Raw genomic sequence first — 26,373 nt, 5'->3', positions numbered from 1 at the left:
GTGTCAAACTGACTAAAAATCTTCTGGATGATGTAATGCACCACTATATAAAATATAAAACAGTTTAAAGTATAGAACTAAATTTATAGTTTACATATTTTTAAGTATTTATTGTTTACATATCTCTAAGTATCTTAATTTATTTAAAGCATTTTGAAGTACTGTATAAAACGTGAAATAATTCAAAACATAAAAGCAATGTATATCAAAACATTTTATATTTTAAATAATTACGCGTTAGAGCACATAGAATCCATGCCCCTAAGGAAGGCCGCTGTAAACGGCCGTAATGCCTGTTTTATAGTTTGTGTATCCTAAAGTACTATATTTTATACAATGAAGCCGTACATCGCCCAGAAAAGTTTTGATCATTTTTAAAAATTTGTTTTTTTTCTGATTTTCCCTTACCGTTGGTTAATTCCCAGATGGAATCTTAATTAATTTGATAAAAATTTCTAAATTATCTAATTGAGATGACTATATTTGGCCTCCATAAAAAGTCTGCCACAATACTGGGATAAGTATGAGGTGAAATTAATAAATATCAACAAAGAAGGTAAACAATACAGTTATCAGAATTCAGAAAACCTAATTTCTGGAAAACTGTTGAACTATTCAGAAAAATTTTCTTGCACACGTCCTGATTTATCTCATTCTGTCAAAAAATGTTTCGTTTGCATGAGTAACCTTCTGGAATATGAGCTGCCCTTTTAACTGCAATGGCAAAAATGGAACTGAAGAGGAGTATTTAAATGACAGTAGCACGGATACTTGTGTAGGTGTTACCCTATGAAGCTCTTTTTTCTTAATTTTACTTCCTGCTGGTTGTTTGCGTAACTGCACTGAACTGATGGTTATGTAGCCGCCATAGATGATTTATAGCTATAGAATCCACTCTGGAATACTTGGATATATCTGTCCAGCGACATATAAAAGTGTGAGATCAGCGACACATCCAAGGCTACAAACTACAACATTCATTTATTATTGTATCTGTATATGCCTATTTCTCTTACGATCTGAAACACCTTCCACAAAACAATGTGAAATCAAATAAATCGTCAAAAGTTACATCCTAATATATGCAACATTCAAAAATTTCACTAACATCTTAGGAATCGGAAGGTACACAGGTTGTTTCAAAATATAGGTCTGCATTTCAGGGTAAGTTTTTAACGGTAAGTCTCAGCACAAGTAAGAGATGAGAAAAGCCGTATGAACAAGGGTCCGGAAACGGATATTTATTAAGATGTCGGACATGGACGTCGGTTACCACGTACGTTACTAACTCTGCTTATGAACTTGCCCTAGCGGTCCTGCAGTACTGTGTGGCTACACTGTGGTGTGACAGGGTCGCTGTGCTCTGTGGCCGGACTGGAATTGCTGTACTTCATGACGGGACCTGCAATTTGCTCTGACGGAGAACACGGTTAGCATGTAGACCGCAGCTGCCGTATGGTGTGAGTTTCTCGAGTTACAAGTTTTGTCCTCCTGTAATGTTCTAACTTACTGCGCAGTGGTTATCACACTGGACTCGCATTCGCGAGGACGACGGTTCAATTCCGTCCCTGGCCATCCTGATTTAGGTTTTCCATGATTTCTCTAAATCGCTTCAGGAAAATGCCGGGATGGTTCCTTTGAAAGGGCACGGCCGATTTCCTTCCCCATCCTTCCCTCACCCGAGCTTGCGCTCCGTCTCTAATGACCTCGTTGTCGACGGGACGTTAAACACTAATCTCCTCCTCCTCCTCCTAAGTTACTGTGAACTCTGTTTGTTTCATCCAAGGGTGATTTAAAATTCTGAGTACGCATCCTTGCATTTCATGTGTGGGTTGGTGAAGGACACGGCTGTACCGTGAACGATAACCAGACCACCGGTGAGCTGACAGAAAAACATTCCGAAGGTCCACCGCCGCTTATGTGAGCATGGTAGTTTCAACCTTCACCTCGATCAAGAGGGCGGCCACGACGTACATCACCTGTATCTGAGGACGCTATTGCTGGAGCTGCAGAACAAAATCCTCACAGCAGCACTCGGCTTTGGTCGTCAGCAGGATGTTTGTCAACACCGTTTTCCGACGCCTCCGTGAATAACAGCTGCATCTATACCGCCAACAGTGGATTCGTGCACTGGCCCCTGGGGATTTTCCTGCAAGACTGACGTTCCGTCGGTGTTTTATTCAACGATTTGGTATCAGGCTTGCTCTTCCAGCAATAGCGTTATGGACGGACGAGATATAATCCAGGCGTGTCGACATCCAAAATTTCCATAATCAGCATGAGTGGGCGCACGTCAATCCCCATCCAACTGTTTTGTTCATCAAAATGTTTCTCCGTTAACGTCTGTTCCGGGATTATAGAGGATCTCTTGACTGGTTTCCATGTACTTACCTACTGCCTGAATGGTCTGAAGAACAGACAGATCTTTCGCATATGTTTGTCTTCTATGTTGGGAGATTTTTAACTATAACTCCTGCAACAGATGTGTTTCATGCACGGTCGTGCACTTGCCCATTTCAGTGTTCGTGTCCGCCAGCACCTGAGTCGCTATTATACTAATCACAGTGTAGGTAAAGCTGGACCAATTGCTTAGTTCCCACGCTCACTGACTTATGCCCGTTGGACTCCTGCCTCTGGGGCTACTTGAAGGCTTTGGAGTTTGCCACACCAGTGGAGGATGAGGCATCATTTCTTGCAACGATTCAAGCCGGTAGTCAAAGAATACGTACAACCCTGGGAATTTTTGAACGTGTTGGCACCTCACTGCGACGACAAGCAGACGACGGCCGTTTCAAACACATCTTTTGAGGCAGTGAACCGAGTGCATCATTGTGAAAATAAACAGGAGTTTTTCATGTGCTATGTAATAGACTTCCGTGTCTCATTTCTCAGTGAATATCCATTTCTGGAACAATCTTAATATGACCTTTTCTTATCTCCTAGATGTGTTGAATCTCATCCTGTAATATTGCCGTGTTTCATCATTTCATATACAAATATGTATAAGAAGGAACAAAGGAAATTCATCAATAGATTTCATGTAAGCGTGGGTTCTGCAACGTGTAAAACGTGATTACAGTCTGCACTCCCGAAAGCTGATAGAAAACACTGTCATAACCCGTTTGAAATATGATGTAATTTTCCTCAAATCATAGTTACTTGCTGAAATTATACTGTAGAGCCATTTAGCGTTTTCAGACCACTTTTCTCTCTGTCCTTTCCGTTCCAGTTAGAAAATGTATCTCCGTTAACCCACAGCGTTGCCATTGCTATATTAGCTTTGAAGAAGGGTCATTGCATGTCCGCATTCAAATTAGACTGTTTCTTTAGAAGTTAAAAGAGAAAGCAAGGAAATGTGAAAGAGAAGTACCGTCAACATCCTCGTAAACTACTCATTTTCTGGTAGGAATAATCCTCGATGTCTCCATCAAACTCTCAACGTACAAAACGTTAAACCAGTCTCACATTATGTCTAGCCTTGCTAAGAAAGACGGAACGCTCCTTGGGAACCCGCTGTTCTATTGCTGGATATTAATGTTTATTACTATACATAATGGGCATCCTTTCGTAAGCAGGTAAGTTTAAGAGAATGCTAAAAATATTATTACAACCAAGTAGGTAATACTGAAGTTTATTGCCCATATTATTACATTCTAATCATCCCGTTAACGCAACTTACTCACATTGACTTTTTCCCATGCCATAAGTTACCCCAATAAAATTCAATAATTGAAGCGTTAATAGAGGATGAGCGGAACAATGTTAGAGTGTTCATTAGTGTTTCAAACGAGACAGTGGGTGACCATTAGGCTTCGGTGTTGTGGGCGTTATCAACTCCTCTGATATTCTGTTGTCGCTTCGTTACAGTAAGTTAAATTGGGTGATTTTTTTTTAAATGCGAACATTCCTATAATTATACAAGGTGTACATAAAGTCCGGGAACACTTTCAATTATTTATTGCACAGGAACTAAACACTGTACAGATATCATACATATATCATTTTGAATGAAAACCCTGAAAGTTTATTTTTCTTCATGTATACCGCCACAACGAAGTTTGGTAATTTGCCGATAGTCTTCGCTACTCCCAAATATGTCGAGTTCAGGTGCGGAGCGAGCTTTCTGTGTGTTGGAGTTCGACAAAAACAAATGAGCTGCAGCCCTTCAATGGGTGTTGAGAACCAAGTACGGTATGGAGCCACCAATAAGGAAGGCCAATTACCACTGGCACAACAAATTCCGAGTGAGAATACGGGAAGTGACTGCCGCACTCAACGATGCCATGTAGGGACGGGTATGGCAAGAATTCGATTACCGCATTGACGCCTGCTGGGTCAGTCATGGTTCGCATGTCGAATGTTTGGAAAAAAAAAAAAGGTTTCAGAGTCTCTCTAGAAAATGAAATATATATGACATCTAAACAATGTTTAGTTCTTATGCAATAAATAATTGAAACTGTTCCCACACTTTATGTATACCCTGTAATTTAAATTTTACTTTGTAGAAGACGCTCTTTAGGAATAGTCTTTCATTGGCTGTCTTGTCAGGATTTCATGCACTGACGCCAGGTTTCACAAACTATTTCGTCTGGTGTATTTTAAACTTCGAGGTGTCAGTAATCCCATATAACATTAATGTTTGGTTTCCAAACTCCGAACTGAGTTGCTGTTGTGGTCTTCAGTCCTGAGACTGGTTTGATGCAGCTCTCCATGCTACTCTATTCAGTGCAAGCTTCTTCATCTCCCAGTACCTACTGCAGCCTACATCCTTCTGAATCTGCTTAGCGTATTCATCTCTTGGTCTCCCTCTACGATTTTTACCCTCCACGCAGCCCACCAGTACCAAATTGGTGATCCCTTGATGCCTCAGAACATGTCCTACCAACCGATTCCTTCTTCTAGTCACGTTGTGCCACAAACTCCTGTTCTCCCCAATTCTATTCAATACCTCCTCATTAGTTATGTGATCTACCCATCTAATCTTCAGCATTCCTCTGTAGCACCACATTTCGAAAGTTTCTATTTTCTTCTTGTCTAAACTATTTATCGTCCATGTTCCACTTCCATACATGGCTACACTCCATACAAATACTTTCAGAAACGACTTCCTGACACTTAAATCTATACTCGATGTTAACAAATTTCTCTTCTTCAGAAACGCTTTCCTTGCCATTGCCAGTCTACATTTTATATCCTCTCTACTTCGACCATCATCAGTTATTTTGCTCCCCAAATAGTAAAACTCATTTACTACTTTAAGTGTCTCATTTCCTAATATAATTCCCTCAGCATCACCCGACTTCATTCGACTACATTACGTTATCCTCGTCTTGCTTTTGTTGATGTTCATCTTATACCCTCCTTTCAAGATGCTGTCCATTCCGTTCAACTGCTCTTCCAAGTCCTTTGCTGTCTCTGAAAGAATTACAAAGTCATCGGCCAACCTCAAAGTTTTTATTTCTTCTCCATGGATTTTAATACCTACTCCGAACTTTTCTTTTGTTCCCTTTACTGCTTGCTCAATATACAGATTGAATAGCATCGGGGAGAGGCTTCCGAACTATGGAGGATCATTTCCGTAAGGCATAATGTGTTAAAATGGTAGAATTGTTCTCGGGCGAGATATCGGAAGTCGTTTGATTCTCATAATTTTTCATCGCCACAAATTCCCGACGTCTTCTGATGCAATGAACTCACTGCTGAGCTGAAGTCTCATTTATGTCACCCTAAGTAGAAAACGCGTAGGTGTGTAGGCGCGACGTTCGGTGGTCAACAGCAAAGATTTCCTGATCAGGAGCTGCAAGGACACCTACGACAAGTATCCGACGATTAAACAAGAACTTGGTCGCACGCGCAAAGCATGTCGTTCGTAGTGCTCTCTGCCTTCTGCCGCCGCAGCGCGCTCCCTCGGAAACCGCACGCTGACACATGCGTCCCGTGCTGACTGCGTGTTGTGTGATGTCCTTAGGTTAGTTTGGTTTAAGCAGTTCTAAGCTGTAGGGGACTGATAACCATAGATGTTAAGTCCCATAGCGCTCAGAGCCATTTGAGCCATTTGACACATGCGTCCGCTTTGGCGTGTGACCAACTCCACTGTAGTCATCCGAATGTCTGTGTCACCGCCTCAGCGTCGTCCCTACTAGGAGTATGGCCAGTACTTATAAATAGTGGCCGCAGTGATTTTAACATGGCTGACGCTGCAACGCATTCTGTGCTAAGTTGGTAACTTGTGCCCGTATTCAGCAGATTACCCGAGCAGCACATTTCCACTGCTTCATTAATAATGTTGTCCGACTACAAAGACCTCGACGAGGGAATTTTAGTATTCTTGTAGTCTATATTGTGCCACATACTGAGACAATTCTTGACCATCACAGGTCTCTCTAGAAGAAACACAAGTGAGTATCGTCGAGTTTCGTTGAATCTGTTTGTCCTACATACAACGTTCTATAGCTACCTGGAATCGCTTCAGGTCTTCTCAAACCAAGATTGTCTGTCACTGAGCCTACAACAGTCGAGAGTTTGGTTGTCCGACAGAAGGTGCGTATGGCTTTACGTTTTCTCAGTAATCTCCCTACATTCGATATTACAATTCCGACGTATGTCAAGATGACCATTCCTACTAATTCTACTGCCTTCCTACTCCTCACTTTTCTTAAAGTGAGCCGGGTGTAAGGCAAGGCGAATCTCCAGTTCGGAGTATTCATTCTGCAAGAATACGAAACGGATTCTGTGTAGCTCACTGGTTGCGTTATCTGAATCCGGTATGCCTCGTGCTCTGCGGATCAGCTGGCGGCCAGTAAGTATAAGTCCATGTAGGCAGGTTTATGGTAGCCAGTGTAAACCAAATGCTATCTTGTTTTCACCGCAGAACGCGTCCAGAGACGGACGACACTTCTATCGTAAATTTATGTTCGAATGAAGTTAATTTGTGTGTTGTAGAAATTCATCCATCGACGCAGTGACTTGGGACCAGTCCGCAGCTCGTGGTCGTGCGGTAGCGTTCTCGCTTCCCACGCCCGGGTTCCCGGGTTTGATTCCCGGCGGGGTCAGGGATTTTCTCTGCCTCGTGATGACTGGATGTTGTGTGAGGTCCTTAGGGTAGTTAGGTTTAAGTAGTTCTAAGTTCTAGGGGACTGATGACCATAGATGTTAGGTCCCATAGTGCTCAGAGCCATTTGAACCACTTGGGACCAGATTGCGAACGAATGACAATTAAATCAAGACCATAAGCTGTCGGCAGGCGTTGATATACATCAACGGGTACAGTTGAAATTGTGTGCCCTGACCGGGACTCGAACCCGGGATCTCCTGCTTACATGACAGACGCTCTATCCATCTGAGCCACCGAGGGCACAGAGGATAGTGAGATTGCTGGGATTTATCCCTTCCACGCTCCCCGTCAGACCCACATTTCCACCTTAATGTCCACACACTACATTCGTAGTGGGCCTCCCAATTACACTGATTACTCGCTGCAGATAATCTTACCGACTCCCGTAAGAGTTCAGGCAATGAGTGTGCATCCAGCACCGAAGAAGGAGATCAATGGCCCGTTAGACTTAACTATAAGAAGATATCCGAAAGAGCAGATACCATCTTCATATATTCATATAGATTACGAAGGTGTCATCCACATACCGACGAAAGCGCGTAGGTTTTAATTCCTCCGCCTAGAGTGCTCTCTCTTCGACATCTTCCATAAAAACGTTAGCCACAATGGCTGACTAAGAATTATCCGTTGCAACAACGCCTGTCTGTTCAAAGTGTTGATCACTGAATAACGACAAAAAGGGTCATTGCATGTCCTCATTCAAATTAGACTGTTTCTTTAGAAGTTAAAAGAGAAAGCAGGGAAATGTGAAAGAGAAGTACCGTCAACATCCTCGTAAACTACTCATTTTCTGGTAGGAATAATCCTACCTGAATCCTGAATCCTGAATCCTGAATAACGACAAGAAGTTTCCCTTGCAGCTTCTCAGCTATGAAGAACAGTGATTCCGGCAATGGGACGCGAGTGAAAATTTACACCAAGTCAAAATTGCGTGGTGCAAGTCGCAAGTTACTGAAGAGGTGCGGTTGTGGTTCTCACACTTTCCTACCAGAGAACTCAACTGCACTTTATAAGTCGTTTTACCTTTGCCACTGTCAATAGAATTAATACTCGACGTGGCCGCCTATTGGTAACAGAGAGGATTCACTACACTCAGCAGGAATTGGACTTCGTTTCCAGAAATCTATAGGTTCTTCATGTGAAAATTTCGTCTCGACTATCAGTAGGTTGAAAAATAACGTCCTACCACCTTCTGCTGATGGAAAAATACTTTATTTATGCAACGAGTTTTAGTCACCTCATCAGGCTAATAAAAGCATTCACAGCAAAATGTCAGGTAAAATAAATCCATATAATTTATGAACCTGATGATGGTCACATGAGTGAATATGGTCGTTTAAGTACCTGGAAAGTATTTTACCAACAGCTCAACGCAGTAGTATGACATTTTTCAAATCTTTGAGCTCTGGGACACCACCTTTTGAAATTATGAGGAGTTACTCGGACGTGGACTAATAGCGCTACTTCGGCGTTCTCGGAGTTGAAGCGACCACACTACGTAGTACGCAAAATTTCAAAACTTCATCATTTCAGAAACCTTACACATCAAAACGAAAAGTTTAGGAGCAAACTTCGCAGATGGACCGTGTACAACCTAACTGACAGACCTCTGACTAGTGCGACGGCTTCAGTCATGTAAATGGGGCTGAACTCATATGCATACCTGAGTACACCGCCAGTTCTGTACATGGATAGATTTGTTGAACAGGGAATCCTAAAACTGTCGAGGTACGCTACCAAAAAAATCAGGAGGGACACTTACTGTTCTCTGACACGAACGCGAACGCCAAGAAACTATCAGTTGGAGAGAGTTCAGCGCTTCTATAGCCACGGGGGATCCTAATACTGTGATCTCACCAGCGAATAAAGGCAACGGTAGTGTCATCCTCAGACAGATGTTCTTAAGCAAGATAGACCAGCTTTCGGGCAACTCTACACGTCACTTTCGAAACAAGAGCCCTACTACAAAAAGGTAGCCAAGAACTATAGAGCTCCTCAGGAACAGCGTGATGTCCGATGTTGCGGCAAAGGAGCTGCGTAACACACCCTTTCTTCCCGGGTTATGCAAACCACGTGCAATTCATACGGATAGCGTACCACTTCAGTTAGTTGTTAGTAACGTCGGGACGCCGACATGCAGCTCGGCAAAATATCTGACTGCCTTTGACAGGAAAATGTAAGCACCACATCTTCAACTGAGAAGATTTCGTTTATTAGCTTACGCACGAACTTACTGGATGCGTTGTAACTGACGAACTGGGACTGCAAACTGCCAATAAAAATTGACGACCTCAAAAAATCCTAAATTATTTTATTAGTCACGATGAATGTTCCACTCTTCACAAAAACAATAACGTTGCACTAGTTTACTGTTGTCAGTCTTAAAACAAGTGTATAAGAACTAGAATCACATGTTCTACAGGAAGTGAAAAAATTTATAAAACATTATTTAAGCCATTAACCCAATTTATAATAAACAGCTAACGTGTGTGACAACACCTTTTGTGGACTTTTAACTGTCCGCACATGGCAACTAGAAACATTGGAACTCTAATAAAACACGAAAACAGATAAAGCAGAATATTTGACCTTAAATACAAGAAAACATTTATGAACAAAAAAGTTGATATCATATAAAAAGAATTACTAATATTGCAGACACCCAATTTTTAAAAACTAACAGTAATCACGAAAAGTACCAACACATTAACACAGTACACGCACTTATAGTAATTCATACCGACACAATCAGAATAAAGCATAACCTATTTTACATGTGTACGGATACATATACATACCTATACGTACATAAAATTCGATTCGTCAAAATTACCTTGAATATTATTAGCTTCTTGGTTCCATTTATGATTACATAACCTATAAATCTTGACAGGCTGAAAATTAAAACAGAGCTCCGTGCCAGAATAATCATGAATCAAGATACGATATAAACCTTGTAAAAAGTGGCAGCAAACAATGTGAGACCCGCAATAAGTTTTGTAAATAATTCTAGCAAAGCCTGTCTTAACGCATAATATTTATGGTGCTATAACCATTATAACGGAAATCACAACCAAAGGCAGACAGCACCGTAACGACACCGCAACAGGAAATGTTAGCTAATGCCAGTCTTACATTGACCAGACAAAAAACACACAGAGGTCACACTGATGTGGTAGGCAAGAAAGCTGTAAACGTTTTGTTTTAAAATAGTTCTCAGCAGACTAAATTTTCCTTATAGCTCCACTTGTGTTGCAGTAACTGAAGTACAAACTAGCTCGACCCTTCAAGCTGTAGCATGTTGAGGCTGAGATCCCCTCAGAAGCAGTATTCCAAGTGTACCGCCTCCAAACGCTGGAAGGTGGAAACACTGAGCCGTGTGCCTCAAGCCGATAGAAGGCACAAAAAAAATCTGGCTTAACATACAACACAAAGAAAAACATGTCCATGTCTTCATCGAAGCACTTCAGTCACAGCTGCTAACAGTTGCGTGGCCAGTTTGACTAGCGAGAAATAAACCCTGAGCCGGGACTACGCACGCAACACTCCTAAATTGAGCGGCCGTTACACGCTGCGCGATATGAAAGCGTGACGCGATAGCCCTCGTAGCTCTGGTTGCTAGGCTATAATGTGCAAAGAATAGAAAGGACTATTATAGACAGTAGTTTCACGTGCCGGGAAATCGCTCAGTCCTACTCCCCCCCCCCCCCCCCCCAAATTACACTAACATCGGATGAGGCGAACTTCATAGTGATGTCCCGCTGCCTTACGAGCACAATGTATTTTTACAGCGGTTTTATTGACGGATACATATCTAACCAAAACTTGGGTGGAAATTTTAACAATCCTCCAGGGTCCAACAAAATTTTTCGATAGTTTATCACAGTTTATCTTATCCCGCTAGTGTGGGGTCACGAAAATATTAATATTGATGACGTTTACAAAGCGCAACACGGCAGTACGCTTTCCCCAACTATACCTTCCAGCCTCCATCCAGTGTACGCGGTCATTCTTGTTATTTGCGCACCTACAGTTTTTCTTGATGGTCTGGGTATCGATCTGTTCTATAAGGAGATCATTTATATACCATAAGTTTGACACAGGTGAATTAGGAGGTAAGCAAACATTAGTCTAGCTGAAGTCTCATAAACAGCAGAATGAAATGCGAAATTCATCCAATCTATGGACTGAACCCACTCAGCTTGAGACTGAGCATGGGAAATAATGAGTTCTAAGAAGGAAGATTGCATCTAATAGGGAATGGTGGTACTTTGAGATAGTGCATTCCCAAAGCAGAAATTTCTAAACTCTCTAGACACAACAGCGGATGGTTATTTACTGAGACCCAAGCAGCCAATAAACAGAAAGAAAAACGTTAGCCAGATGTTGAATGGTTACTCCTGTTGTCATCCTATTACTGCGCATAAACCACGCAAAAAGGGAGAATCCATAATGATATGAAATATATGTTACAATTTTTTTATGAGGGGATGGGCACCTTAATAATTCACAAAAAACTTCTTCATGCGGTTCTCTTCATGTGTGACTGGGGTAGCTCACAACTCATATTAGAATTAGGCTTGTTGACCGTACAAGTCTCGAACGTATTGACCAGCGTTGTTGCAACTGTATTTAACGTAGGCCAACTGAATTGGTTATTAATTGTCATGACAGTTTTATAGATCCCCAAATGTCCTACAAGCAACGATTCATGAAAATGCCGGAAACTACAGGGAAAAGTACCTTGGGAAGATAAATTTTCAATTTTCCATCATCATGGATGTGATAACAACCGATCTTTCATTAAGTTGATAAACTTGATTTCTTTCATCTGTATGTTACCTCAATTTAACACCATGCATTTGTGGATCCAGATCTTTATTTCCTTTCAATTAGCGAGTAGCTAAGTCATTTCGCCTAATACGGCCGAGAAAAGCGCCACATCTGATATCCTGAAATGTCCATGGACCAGTGTGATCGACCTCAAGTATATGGCCCAAGTCATCCACAGTACGATAATCTGATCCTCTTTTATGCTTCACTGAAAACCGAAAGGAGGAAATGCAGACAGCCCAATTCCCAATCCTACCAGTTTCACGCGGTCTCGCAAGCACCCAGCTTCAGGCGTGGTTGTCGGTTAGCGAATATGATTCCGTATGTTCAAGATCAAACTGAAATTTCTCCAAGGCGAAGAGGATCACTAGCGCTGCTAACTCTTACACGGAATACTTTTATCAGTTGTAGGCAAAGCTCTAGAAGCGAACGCGAGTGGATATTTTGTCGCTGACTTGTTTCTAGGGGCGTACATCTGCAGCTCCAGAATGGAAAGCATTGGCTATCACTATAAATAGAGAATCCGTATGTCTAACAGCCAAACCTGGAGCCCTATTTAGTGCATATTTATGTGCATCAAAGGCAGTCTGCTTACTATCGGCTAACTGAGAAATGTCCTCTTCACGGCACAACTGATGGACGGACGTGATTATCTGGGAAATAATTAAGAAAGAATTTTCTAAGATATTATAGTCACGGAAGCTTTCAACCCGAAGACTCGTTCGATGCTTATCTCCAAGCAACTCTATTTTGTGCGCTCCAACCACCCCACCCCCCCCCCCCCCATCCCCCCACCCACCCATACTAAATTGACGATTTCGCGATGTCCCAGGATATGTACTACCAAATCGATCCCTTCTTTTAGTCTATTAATCCCACAACTTTCTTTTTCCCGATTTTTATTCAGTACTTCCTCATTAGCTACGCGACCTCCCATCTAATCTTCATCATTAGCTTTAGCACCACATTTCAAAAGCTTCTATTCTGTCCTTGTCTAATCTGTTTATGCCCCAAATTTCACTTCCATACAAGACTACACTCCAGACAAACGTGTTTACAAAAAGCTTCCGAACACCAAAAATTTTATTCGATGTAACAAATCTCTCTTCCTTTCAAGTGTTTTTCTTGTCATCGCTGACGTATATTTTATATTCTCTGTGTTTCGGCCATCATTAGTTACTTTACTGCGTAAACAGACAAAGTCATCTCCTGCCTTCAGTGTTTCATTTCCTCATGTAATTCCCTCAGCATCTCCTCACTGAACTCAACTACATTCCATTATCCTCTTAGTGTTTCATTTCCTAATCTAATTCCCTCAGCATCTCCTCACTGAAATCGACTACATTCCATTACCCTTACTTTGCTTCTGTTAACCTTGTATCCTTTATTCAAGATACTGTGCATTCTGTTCAGCTGCACTTCCAAGTCCTTTCTTGCCTCTCATAGATTTAAATGTTATAGGCACACCTCAAAGTTGTCTTTTATATCTTTGAAATTAAATTTCTTCTCCAAATATACATTATCTATGTATCTTGTCAGGCTGAAATTTAAAGTAGAGCTCCTTGCCAGAACAATCAAGACTCAATATAAGCCACACATTAAAGGCACAAACTAGCAAAACACTAGTGGACAAATCTCTGGCTGTGACAAAACTGGCTGGGTATGGCAAACTCTGAATGCCTACACTACCGCTTGCTTGGCCGACGAAAGGCAATACATTTCCAATCAAGTTCCGACTGATGACTAACCAGTTCCAGTACAGAGAATTTACATATATTTCGGTGCTTAAGGCACCACACATAACAGAATATGGAAACACTGGTCCTCAAGTACAATAAGGTAAACGTGTGTTCCTGGTTAACGTCCTTCCACATGGAAGAGGCTGCTTAGAAACAGCTCTTAGCTCTTAGTTTATTCCGTCCTTTCAGTGGCAACCCTCCTCCACCCTTCCACTCCCAAACCAGTGATCTTGCAGCTCTGGTTATTTTGACATCTGTCACGTCGAATGGGGCAATCATGAACAGTATGTGTTGGTTTTTGCAGCTAAATAAATTTCTATTCTCTCGAATTTCACATCCCTCTTCTTTATTAACAAAATCAGTTTCAGATGTAGACTCTTGAACTTGATCATTATGACTGTTGTCATTAGATGTGCGAAGTGTCCACGTCTGTTGCGAAGATATCTAAGGAAACCAGTTTCATATAGTTGTTCCTTTAGTAAGTGCGAGCGACTTAATGGCTTATCTCGTTTCGAGTAGGGGCCAGAAGGTGGTGCCAATGAGGCAACGAAACTGGTTGTACAAAAAAGTTATTCCATGCATTTACAGCTGTTGGATATCTGTTGTCTGCAAGTCGTTGACCATCTGCAGTACCGTTCTTCCATTTATATAACATGGAATTACAAATATTGGTCAAGTGTCTTATTCTGAGGCTATACCCAGAAACAATGCTGATTCGTAAGGTTGTTGCTCCCAACCCTGTTGAAAACGATGGGTAAAATGTGGTTATGTAATTTGTTAAATGATTTAGGTAATTCTATACCACTACTACTCAACAATCTTTCAGCCAACCCTTGATTTGTGACTACACCTCGGTAAGGTTTACAGTTCCCAAAAAATGATATGCCGAGCCATTTTAAAACATCAAGTCTGACCACATACCGCATTACCTTATTCTGTAGTTCGTCAATTACTGGAATACATCTCAGAACTGTACTGACATAAATTAGCTACTGAGCTCGATTACACAAATGCTTAATCTGAAATTGCTGCTGGTAAATTTGAGCTTTTGACTGGTAACTGTGCTCTAAGAATTCACCGAATAGGACAGGACAGAAAACACACGATGGTACCTACTACACTCACATTGGCTTTGTTGACGGGTAGTGGTCAGCCCAGTGTGCCACAGAATTGCACAAAGAACTTGGCGATACTACCTTCTGCCACTTGACTACAAAACTTCAGCTCATAGTGAATTTCTTCTTTTTTAACACATGGGAACCCCGCTACCCCTCTCTGCTTCACAGCTTGTGACAACGTGACCTGCCACATAAACTCAGAACTAAACCCTCGCTTTAGACAAACTAACAATTTGTTTTGGCAAAACACTTAAAAATCACGATTTTTGAAGGATTTACGTTTTTCAGCACCCATGCAACCAAACTCTGCTACAAGTGGCAATGTTGTGAACAAAGAGTTGGGTGTGAAAACTAGCAGTAAAATCCAGGTTACTCCCTAAGAAAAGAAATTAGGTTATTTGACCTGCGGTCTGTGAAGTTCTTCACGAAGATAATATTTTTTTCACAAGTTTATTACCATCAGGCTTAACATAAGTTCATAAGAATTCGAGTGACATGCTCCCAAAGCGAGAAAAATTTATAAAACTTTCATTAAAACAACCAATTTACGATAAGCATGTGCCATTTGTGCCAACAGTCTCGACACGTACACTGCCTGTTAAGATGATGCAGTTTTACATTTTTTTCTGGTGCTTTAAACTGTCCATACAAGGCAACTAAAACATTTGAAGAAATCTCTTAAAACATGGAAATAGATAAAGCGTATACTGCAAAAATATGAAAACAATACTTCACACTTAGCTGAAAGAAAAACTGTCTTAGTAGAAAGGCTAACAGTATTAAACCGATGAATTATTAACGTTATAGCCCCCAATAAAAATGTATTGTCACAAAACGAGCCAGTCTTAGTACCACAGAACAATCATTTTTAGTGTTAATGTGGACACAATCACAGCAATGCATGATCCAGTGTGCATGGATATGGACACATGAACCCATATATAGAAACACACCTTGAAATTAATGGCAGTAAATAACGAGAGAATTGCAAGTTATAATAATTTCTGCTGATAATTCCAACCACAATCTCCTAATTTAGCCCCTAACACTTTTTAACATTATCATTTAAAACACCACTACAGCCAGAAAGCACTGCTGCGAACCTGGAAAATGACACGTTAGGTCAGGTCAAGTTTCACAATGACCTTCCACCGGGGCCTAACTGCACAATAACCCTGAAAGAGTGGTTCGGTGTGGGGCGGCGGAGGGTTGAAGTGGGGTGCGGTAGTCGTCTTGGAGTTGTAAACTATTGTGGGTGCGGAGGGGACGGAGCCTCTCCGTCGTTTCTAGGCCCCCGGTTAACATACAATACAATACAATACAATGGAAACATCCATTTTCTCTCTCTAATAGCTCCACCGAAGAATGAAGTAAAAGTATGGCGTTACCAATGTCGTTGTGTATAATTTTTTTTTTTTTTTTTTTTTTTTTTTTTTTTTTTTGCTACGGTGATAGAAGTGCTGTAATATCAGTCAATGAATATTTCACCATTCATCCATGTGTCTTTTGATTTTTATAAGTTAAGGGGGCCCTGATATTTTTGAAACATCTGAAGTTTCAGGATTTTCTGAGGAGAAGCAAAGGCATGTCATGAGTCACGGTAGGATTTCCGCAAACCAATATTGCCACTTGCTCTTTGCTATATTTATATCCTGGAGGTGAACTCCTCTCACCTAGAACCTAAAGACTTGGACGGTAGTGATTTCCATTTTAATGTTGTTTCATCAGCGTTGTAAATGAACTCATACCCATTTTCGTCCGATTCTTTCACAAAACCAGCTTTCAATTTGTTGCATTTACATCAGATGATATTTTTTAACCTTCCATTACTAGTTCGCCTAGTCCACGACGAGATTTAATCTAAACAGCTACCCGTTACTTGTCACAAAGGAATTATCGCCATCTACAATCTTTTATACCTAACTTAATGCCTTTTCACAGAGTAAAGGGCAGGATATTGGTTGCAAAGTTGTTGGTATTGGTAAAAAACCAGCAACTCAGAGTTTCTTACAGAAGTTCATTTTTCGGTTTATATATGACTTTTCGATGTTAGCTTCCGTCTTTCCTATCAAGTTTACAGGTGTACTTCAAAATTATATTGGCATTCTTCTTAATATCGGTTATTGCTGAAGAACGTACACCATACTGATCGGCTGTCTTGGAACCAGTTTCTGCTTTTCTTTAATGAACCAATAACGTTTCTTTTATGTTTAAGCCGTAACACTGCTCTCTATCGCTTTGGCATTTTGAAGCACAGACGCGACACAGCGTAGCGATTGGTAGCTGTCAAACTCAAACAATATTGAAGTGCACGGAGCAGAATTGGCTCGCTGCACAGTCGGATAGTGCCAGCGTGACATATCCGTGCACGCACAGACTATACTACAAAGATATTTGCTCATAGTTAACAACACAGGAAATCGCAAATTCTTATAAATGAGAATCTGAAAATCGAGACGCCACAAATTATGGTTCACATCATTGTAATTTGGCCCCACTGCATTCGATTGCCGGATGTATATCTGCAACATCTAAATTATGTCCATTGGAACATCAAGTGTACGGTGGAGACGAAGACAATCAGTGAACTGTTCCTGGCCGTGTTGGTGAGGTGTATCTTGGGTCACATTGTTTACTATAGCCTACAAATACAGACGTATATTTACTGGCTACCCACCGTCTCCATTCTTCACAACGAAGTGTCGTGCTAAGGACGTTGCTACACAGAATACAAACAATATTGGACTGATACAACTTATCCGATGAGCTACTCCAAATCTTTACCATATTCTAGCAGACTGAATATTGCGAACGGAAGATTCGCCGTGCCTTACACTGTAACGTTGCGTGCACTGAGGCAAGCTAATTGACAGCATAGTGTTGTCACGAGGCACGATGAATTCCCTGTACGGCTGGACGCTAGCAGTATCAGGTCTCTGGGCGTGCCATAGAGATTCCGACTTCAGCTAGATGACTGACATGAACGAGTCCAGGTACAAAGACTAGCGGCGAAGCCGGAAATGGGGAAAATCTCGAAACTGGGAATTTGGACAGCTATTACTCGCATGGCCCTTGTGTAGGACATGCTCCAAGAAGTGATTGAATGTCAGAAAATCTTCAAGACGGCTATATTACAGCAGTCTGAAATTCGGCGATAACTCACAGCAAAGTATCAACGCAAAACTGAATACATGGACAGTCTTAGATAAATGAGGTGCATACAAAGACACAACAATATTCCAATATTTTTAAAACTACAGAAGTTAATATTTCACAATGAATAAAAAATTGCACATTGAACCTCTGAATTAACAACTTCCCATCAACTCATACTATTTTGACGAACTTTATCTCCAATGATGGAATTGCACGACAGCTATCATCACTCAAAGATACGTATTTGTATCATTTTTTTCTTGGATTGTTACGTTTTTACATTTTTTTATTACGGAAATGTTTGTCACAACACCGAATGCACCACATTTACACAACAAACGAGTACAGAATTAGCTCATATTTCGTCATACTTGTGTTTTTATTTAATAATAGTTTATTATTTTTCAAATAACATTGTTCAAATATTGAGTCCAAGTGCTATCAGAAAACTGTAATAATGTTCAAGTGGTCAATCGTGCGTGTTAGTTGACACAGCAGTTCAAAAGAGAGCCAAAAGAAGATCCGGTCAATGGGGCATTAATAATTTCTCAAATAATATATAACAGCTATTTGTGGTCACATGACATGAGCCCACTTGCGAAAGAATACTGACAGATTTATAATGGACAAACATTTATTTGTAATTAATTAAAATTATATTTATTGTGGATGTGCTGAGTGTGACTGTATAAGCCGGCCGCTGTGGTCTACCAGTTCTAGGCGATTCAGTCGGAAACCACGCGGCTGCAACGGTAGCGGGTTTGAACCGTGCCTCGAGCATGGATGTATGTAATGTCCTTAGGTTAGTTATGTTTAAGCAGTTCTACGTCTATGGGACTGATGATCTCAGATTTTAAGTCCCACAGAGCTTAGAGCCATTTGAACCATTTTTTGTGACTGAAAATTTATAATATCTTTTGTTTAAATATTGTTGTGATGTGTTAGTTTAGTGTGCAAAAGTGGTTATGATGAGTCAGTCATGTCTTTAGACGTCCAGAACAATTAATTTTAGGTGATGAAGGTCTTCACCCAGTGGAGAAGCAGACAGTTGCGCAATACTATGGGGGTCAAGTGCAGATTTACTTTTGCGAGTGACTTGCTCAGGGAAGCTATTCGTACAGTTTTACACGAGTTCTGGAAGAAGGTATACCTACCTCTGGCTGTTGTTGTGGTGTTTGGACCAGTGACTGGTTTGATACAGCTCACTATGCTACTCTATCCTGTGTAAGCTTCGTCATCTCCAAGAGCATACTGCAACCTACACCCTTCTGAATCTGCTTAGTGTATATATCTCTTGATCTCCCTCTACTACTTTTAGCCTCCACGCTACCCTCCAATACTAAATTGGTGATCCCTTGATCACATGTAAGCTGTTGATATTCATACAGGAGATTCTCTTTCCTCCAAGGGTCTCTTTAATTTTCCTCTAGGCAGTATCTATCTTACACCTCTACATACTTACATTTGTCCTCTAGCCATTCCTGCTTGTCGGTCTTCTTGTCGATCTCATTTTGAGGTGTTCGTACTCTTTTCTGCCTGTTTCATTTTCAGCATTTTTATGTTTTCTCCTTTCTTCAATTACATTCAGTATCTCTTCTGTTAGCCAAGAATTTTTATGAGCGCTCATCTTTTTACCTACTTGGTCCTCTGGTGATTTCACTATTTCATCTCTCAAAGGTACCCATTCTTCTTTTATTGTATTTCTTTCCCCTGTATTTGTTAAGTGTTCCCTAATTATCTATCTGAAACTCTCTTCAACCTTTTGTTCTTTCAGTTTATCCAGGTCCCATCTCCTTAAATTTCCACCTTTTTGCAATTTCTTCAGTTTTAAGCTACTGCTCATAATCAACAGATTACGGTCTGCTTAACATTATGTAATCTATCTGAAACCTTACAGTATCTCCAGGCCTTTTCTTTCATGATTCTTAAGCCAAGTTTTAGCTATGATTAAGTTATGCTCTGTGCAAAATTTTACCAGGCGACTTTTTCTTTCATTCCTTACCCCCCCATTTTATATTCGCCCACTACTTTTCCTTCTCTTCCGTTTCCTACTATCGAATTCCAGCTCCCCATGACTATTAAATTTTCATCTCCCTTCAGTACCAGAATTATTTCTTTTGTCTCATCCTACATTTCTTCAGTCTCTTCGTCATCTGCGGAGCTAGTTGGCATATAATTTGTACTGCTGTGTTAGGCGTAGGCTTTCAACTACATTTTTAAATATTTCCCGTTCTACACATTTAAGTGCTGTATAATTTATTACACCTATTATTTTGGAACATATTGATAATTCTTCAGGTGCAAAATTTTATGGAGAGTAAACTGCTATGTCCTATTAGATTTATTTCTAAATCATATCGACATTCAAGGGAAACGTGGTCGTTCGTGCAGCATCTTCTACGCTACTTCTAAACAATTACTACTTCTAAGTAAACATTTTGACTGCCGTTTTATGGTCTGGAGAACAAAGTTGACGCTGCCCTTACTGTTAATGAGTGATTCATCTTTCACTTAAGTAATTTTATTTATTTGCCTTTTATCTATAGTTTCAATCGTATTCTTCATTTAGTTTTGTAAATACAGGACAGAATATTAATAAGCCAACTCTGCTAAATCCCTCTTTCTAGAATTTCTTAATTCACTGAAGTAAGCCAACTCTGCTAAATCCCTCTTTCTACAATTTCTTATTTCACTGAAGTACCTTGAGACGATCTGTCTACAAACCAAATAACTGAATCCCTTTGCTATTCCGATTTAAGAGAAAGCCATGTTCCTTAAATCACATCTACAGGCTCGCACTTTCTGTTCTATTTAAGTTTCACTAATAAAAGGTACAGTTTTTGTCATCGTCGCTTGATTCGGTAATTAGTTCTATAATTCCCTTCATTATATATAGTTGAATTTCGTCCTATATATTTCCAAATCATAGAAACTTTACCAGAGATGACACAGGAAGAAGGAGAGAAAGGAAGAAATTATCGTGTTACGTCATAAATCTCAAAATAAATTAACTGATGACATCTCGATATATTATCTCCATAATACTTAATATTCTGTCATTCCTTCTGGAGTTCGCAAGGTGAAATAAAATTTCTGGAACTTATGTATAAATGGCGATGGGCTGCCTACTGTGAAAATGATGATGATGATGATGACGATATTTGGTTTGTGGGACGCTCAAGTGCGCTGTCACCAGCGCCCGAACTAAGTCCCAATCTTTACACAGTCCAATCTAGCCACTTTCACGAATGATGATGAAATGATGAGGACAACACAAACAACCAGTTCCCGGGTAGAGAAAATCACCATCCCGACCGGGAAACCAACCCGGGACCCGGAACTACTGTGTAAATAACTTATTTCACATGGGCAGTATTCATTTTTTAGATCAAATTGCATAATGCAGAAAAATGTTGGTTTATGTACGGAGATAAATGACCTGGAAAAAGCATTCCCAACTCGACGAACTTCCCACAATCTACAGTTACACGCGTCCGACTCCGTAGCTATCCAGGAGCTACCGGCACTTTGACCCGCACACGTCAGCAGTTCCCCTTTTGCAGGCTCCCAAGTCATGACGCTTTTGCCACAGACACTACCTGGGCGTGCCGGTGGGCGGATCAAAAGGCTCTTGTGTTTGACTGAGCGGCATAGCCGGCAGGTTCGCGAAACCACGCGCCCTTAGGGCTCAGCCGGGATGCGGCCAGCGAGCAGTATCCGTCGTCCAATCCACAGACAGCTGGTCTCTCAACAAGGAGTGACCGATAGCTGTGTGTTGAGGCTCTTTAAAAAAATGTAATGGCAATATAATAATGTAGCTATAGAATGGGCAGTGGATATCGCCTCTCTATAAAATGAATCATTTTTGATAGTACCGACAGGGCGGCAGAAAATAAGCGTCTACACCTATTACGAAAAGTAATGCATTAATGTTGAATTATTTGTCTGAAGATTTAAAGCTCTTCAAGAAAGGCAGTTTATCTGCCGCTCTTTGCAGTTAGCCAAGCTATGATTTCTTGTTGCTGTAAATGACAACGGATTTCCGTTATTCGAGAGCAAAACGTACATCATTTCGTGTTATTTATCCCTCTGAACTTGTGATATATTTCGGGTAATTGAGAAAACATTGCGTCTAATAGCTAAAATAGCGAGCGGGGAGTATGTCACCTTGTCTTTTGGCAGTAAGACACTTAAATAAATATAGCATGCTGTATCAGTTCCACAGACCCAAGAACTAGAATTTAGATCATTGTGGAATAAATTGAACATGGTCATGTTTTAGACGTTGTTAATGTCGTAGGCGTCGCTTTTGATATGGCATATCCGTTTAAAATCCCTCATTATTATTATTATTATTATTATTATTATTATTATTATTATTAGATAATGAAATACTTTTAGCAATAATATGAAGTACTAGTATGTATATACATAAAAGATCCGTAATAGATTCCTCGTCCTACAAGTAAGTAAATGCAGATAAAAATATAGATGCTCTATTTGCCTGTAATGTTCGAATAATTCAGCCATTGTTTACATGTCGACAGATGTGACGCCAATGAAAATGAAGTGGATTGCTCTAATAATAGGATGTACAGAACACTTCAGCCAGTTACTTCACTGCATTGTGGAATCGTACACTCCTTTATTGGTAGTAAATTTGTTGTCTCCATAACTGTTTGCTTGTTGAAATATTTAGACACCTATGGAACAGACAGTGACATTTCTGTTTCTTTAATGATTCTAACATTTTTATTTTATTTATTATTAATGAAAGTAAGCGTTATCTACCTGCTGTACAACGTAAACTTACAGAATAGGATTTACGTTTAGAAGAATCGTCAACGTTCTGATGCTAAACATGTTATTTCTTCTATTGGGGACAAAGCCAGAAGGGGAACAGTGTTTTACGAGTATTTTGTGTATCATCAAGGTTCTTGGATTATACTCTACACTAACTGTTCCCTTTTCAGAAAGAATGTACATATACCTAAAAGCACGTATATTTACTGGCGGAAATGGCAACTGTTACGCAATGAACACCTCGACAGAACAGTAGCAAACCAGTACACCACTATCTGCGTCACTGTGGGATATGTGATATACATTTCAACCTTATGAGAGTTTGTAATACGTATTAGAAGAACATAATCAGAAAATGAATAATGGTCTGAGAACATGATACCTACTGAAATTTTTCAAGTATAGAGTCTAACACAGCATGCTGCGAGGAAATGCACATGAAGCTAATCGTCTGCTTTCGAACTTGGAGAAGGGTCGAATCATTGGTATCCGGGACATGTTAGCGCAGTGCACACATATCGTACGGACAGCTACCTGCAGTACAATGTATGCAGAACGAGTCGTGATGAGGTCACTGTGCGGCAGAACGAACAGGCACGAGTACGTCCAGGAGGATTCCGTGACGAATGCTTGTTCGACACGCTCTGACTGTAACTGGAGCAGACCTTAGAGGCAGAGAGTCACCATGAACAGTAAGAAAAGGATTAGTGGAAACTGAGTCCCCTAGTTTCCACACTTCGTTCAACCCTGATAACATAGCACAAGCAGCAGACATATGTATTTTCCAGAGCCTAAGATTCATAAGAGTGCTGGGTGGTATACTGCGGTGATCAGCGATGAGTGACTCTTCTGTTGGTGGCGGTTAGATCAGCCTCATCCTATCCTCAGACGACTTGGTTGGAAATCGCAGGAAGCACTGATTCACGGGACCCGTATTTCTCCAGAAAACCTGATTTGACTGTTGAGTGGGGGCTGGATTCTAGCCGTTGTGTGGGGAAAATTGCGAACCCAGTTGCCATGACCAGAGGGATAATGCAGCAACCTACGCAGCAGTACACAACACAAAAGTCTTGACAAGCGTGTGGATCCATGGCTGTCCTGTACGTTTCCTCTCATTTGCGACAGTCGGATGTTTATGTATGCGTATGGAAGGGGGAGAATCCGAAGCTAAAAACCGTTGAAATTGATGTTGAAAACGTACAGCTGTCTTTTATTTTACATTGTGCTGCTAGTTTCGGTCACTGACCATTTTAAAGCTGAGCCTAAACGAGGAAATATAAGACGTTAGAGATTGTACAATTTGACTAATTAGTGTAGATTTATGAACCTGTTACCTACAGGCGTAAATGTCAGGAATGTTGCACACTGACATAACCGATTACATGCTGCTGCTGCAGCCTAACTATAATCGATATACTTGTCATCAGTACAATAATTGTACAAAGCAATTGTCGCCAGAAGTCTTATTCACATCGTCAGTCACTAAAAAATAGCAGACGAAAATTGGTCAAGCAGTAAAAGCAAAACAGGCAAACATAATGCCTTATTAAAGACTGAAAACAACTGAAGCTGCAACCGAAGAGGAACAGTGTATTCTTTGATTGAAAGTAAACAACTTAAGTCTGTGAATCAGATCGTAGTATTAAGCGTACAACATAAACAGAAACAAGGGAGGTCAAAATAACCTAAACGTTTAGTAACAAATCTATAATAACTTTGAAGTGTATTTAACTGAAATGAGTGTTTAGAAAAATATCAAATTTAAACAAGTATAACTAAAGAAACAAAGCCGGGGGAGGAGGGGGGGGGGTGGATGGAGGATGGAACTATTTCTCTAAAGTGAAACTTTAAAGATTCAGTATAGGCATAGGAGAATGTAAAGAAAAAGAAAAGGTAACAGGGAAAGAGGATAGAAGAACTGGGGGATGGTAAGGGGAACGTGGAGGACGGAGTGGAGAGAAAACGAAAACCAACTGAGGGAGAGGAGAGAAACTAACAGTCAAATACTAGCCTATGTATTAATATAGCAGATAAATAACTTATATCACCTGCAGAATCACTGGGAGATGGGGTGGGTGGGGGGGGGGGGGGAGTGTAGGAGGCGGTGAGAAAGCATAAAAAAAGTTTAGACTGAGGGGCTCCTGTCTGTGATGTAGCGTCAGGGGTAACCGCAGCCATGGTCTCCGGGATGATAGTCCATGCTGCTCCAAACGTCGTCGAACTGTTCGAGTAGATGGTTATTGTCTTGCAAACGTCCCCATCAGTTGACTCGGGATAGAGACGTGGCTGCAAGATCCGTTACACCCATGCGGATAAGATGCCTGTCATCTCGACTGCTAGTTATACGAGGCCGTTGGGATCCAGCACGGCGTTCCGTATTACCCTCCCGAATCCACCAAATCCATATCCTGCCAACAGTCATTGGAACTCGACCAACGCGAGCAGAAGTGTTGCGATACGATAAGCCGCAATCGCAATAGGCTACAATCCGACCTTTATCAAAGTCGGAAACGTGATGATACGCATATCTCCTCCTTACACGAGGCATCACAACAACGTTTCACCAGGCAACGCCGGTCAACTGCTGTTTGTGTATGAGAGATTTGTTGGAAATTTTCCTCATGTCAGCACGTTTTAGGTGTCGCCACCGGTGCCAGGCTTGTGTGAATGTTCTGAAAAGCTTATCATTTGCATATCACAGCATCTTCTCCCTGTCGGTTAAATTTCGAGTCTGCTGCGCGTCTTCTTCGTGGTGTAGCAATTTTAATGGCCAGCAGTGTACTATTTTGAAAAGTTCCCACACCGACACTTGCACAACACTTCTGGTAGCACACACTAAAGAACAACACAAGTACATATACTACTTACGTCGATTCTGATCAGTAACGAGACAACTGACCATCACAGGTTGTGCTCAAGATCACCACCGGCAGTGGCAATATACAATTATAACGGGGTATGGAACTGCTGCTCCATAAGTCCTATCGTTTCAGCGGGGATGTCCGAACAGGCTGCGGTAACATGTCCTTGCATATCATCCGGTGTAATTGGTACGCCCTTATAGGTAGAGTCTTACAGCTTTCCCTAAAGAAAAAAAGAACACAGACTTCTATGCCGGGGAACGGTCCGGCCAAGGTGCAGGTCCTCTGCGCGCAAACCAATGACTTGAAAAGTATTCGTGAAGACATGTTGTAGTACTTCTTACACTATGGAGTGGACTACCATCCTGTTGGTACCGCCAATTTCTTCTAGTCTGCAGAGGAACGTCTTCTTGCATCCGTGGAAAATAATATGTTTGGAGGTTGCCATACTTGTGCGCGTTTAGTGTTCCGCTTACGAAAACAGACGTATGGGCTGATGGTTGATTATCTCACGCCACAGGCTTACACTCCTTCGACTCTGACGCTGACATTCCATTAATGAAGCCAACGGGGACTGTTAATAGGACAGTAAAGCATGTGTCGGCGGTTTACCTAGACATGACTGGTAAATGTGGCTTTATCACTGAACAAGACATATGATACATCAGAAGTATTTTTCCTTAATGCTCATGTGCAGAAATTAACACGATTCTCGTGTTCGTTTCAATGCAGCTCTTGATGGAGAGTGA

The 26,373-nt window shown here is 40.9% G+C and overlaps 1 protein-coding gene and 1 non-coding gene across 2 annotated transcripts in view; both read right to left on the bottom strand.

Moving 5' to 3' along the window:
• Window positions 1-26,373, bottom strand: part of LOC126474444 (glycine receptor subunit alpha-4-like) — a 724,913-nt gene that overhangs the window by 247,015 nt on the left and 451,525 nt on the right. The gene's annotated exons all lie outside the window — the stretch shown is intronic.
• On the bottom strand, window positions 7,281-7,355 carry Trnat-ugu (transfer RNA threonine (anticodon UGU)). The gene has a single exon. It is a non-coding gene; the product is annotated as a tRNA-Thr (tRNA).

The sequence above is a fragment of the Schistocerca serialis genome, chromosome 4 (genome assembly GCF_023864345.2).
Source record: "Schistocerca serialis cubense isolate TAMUIC-IGC-003099 chromosome 4, iqSchSeri2.2, whole genome shotgun sequence".
In the NCBI taxonomy this organism is placed as follows: Eukaryota; Metazoa; Arthropoda; class Insecta; order Orthoptera; family Acrididae; genus Schistocerca; species Schistocerca serialis.
This window is presented reverse-complemented; position numbering and strand designations above follow the sequence as displayed.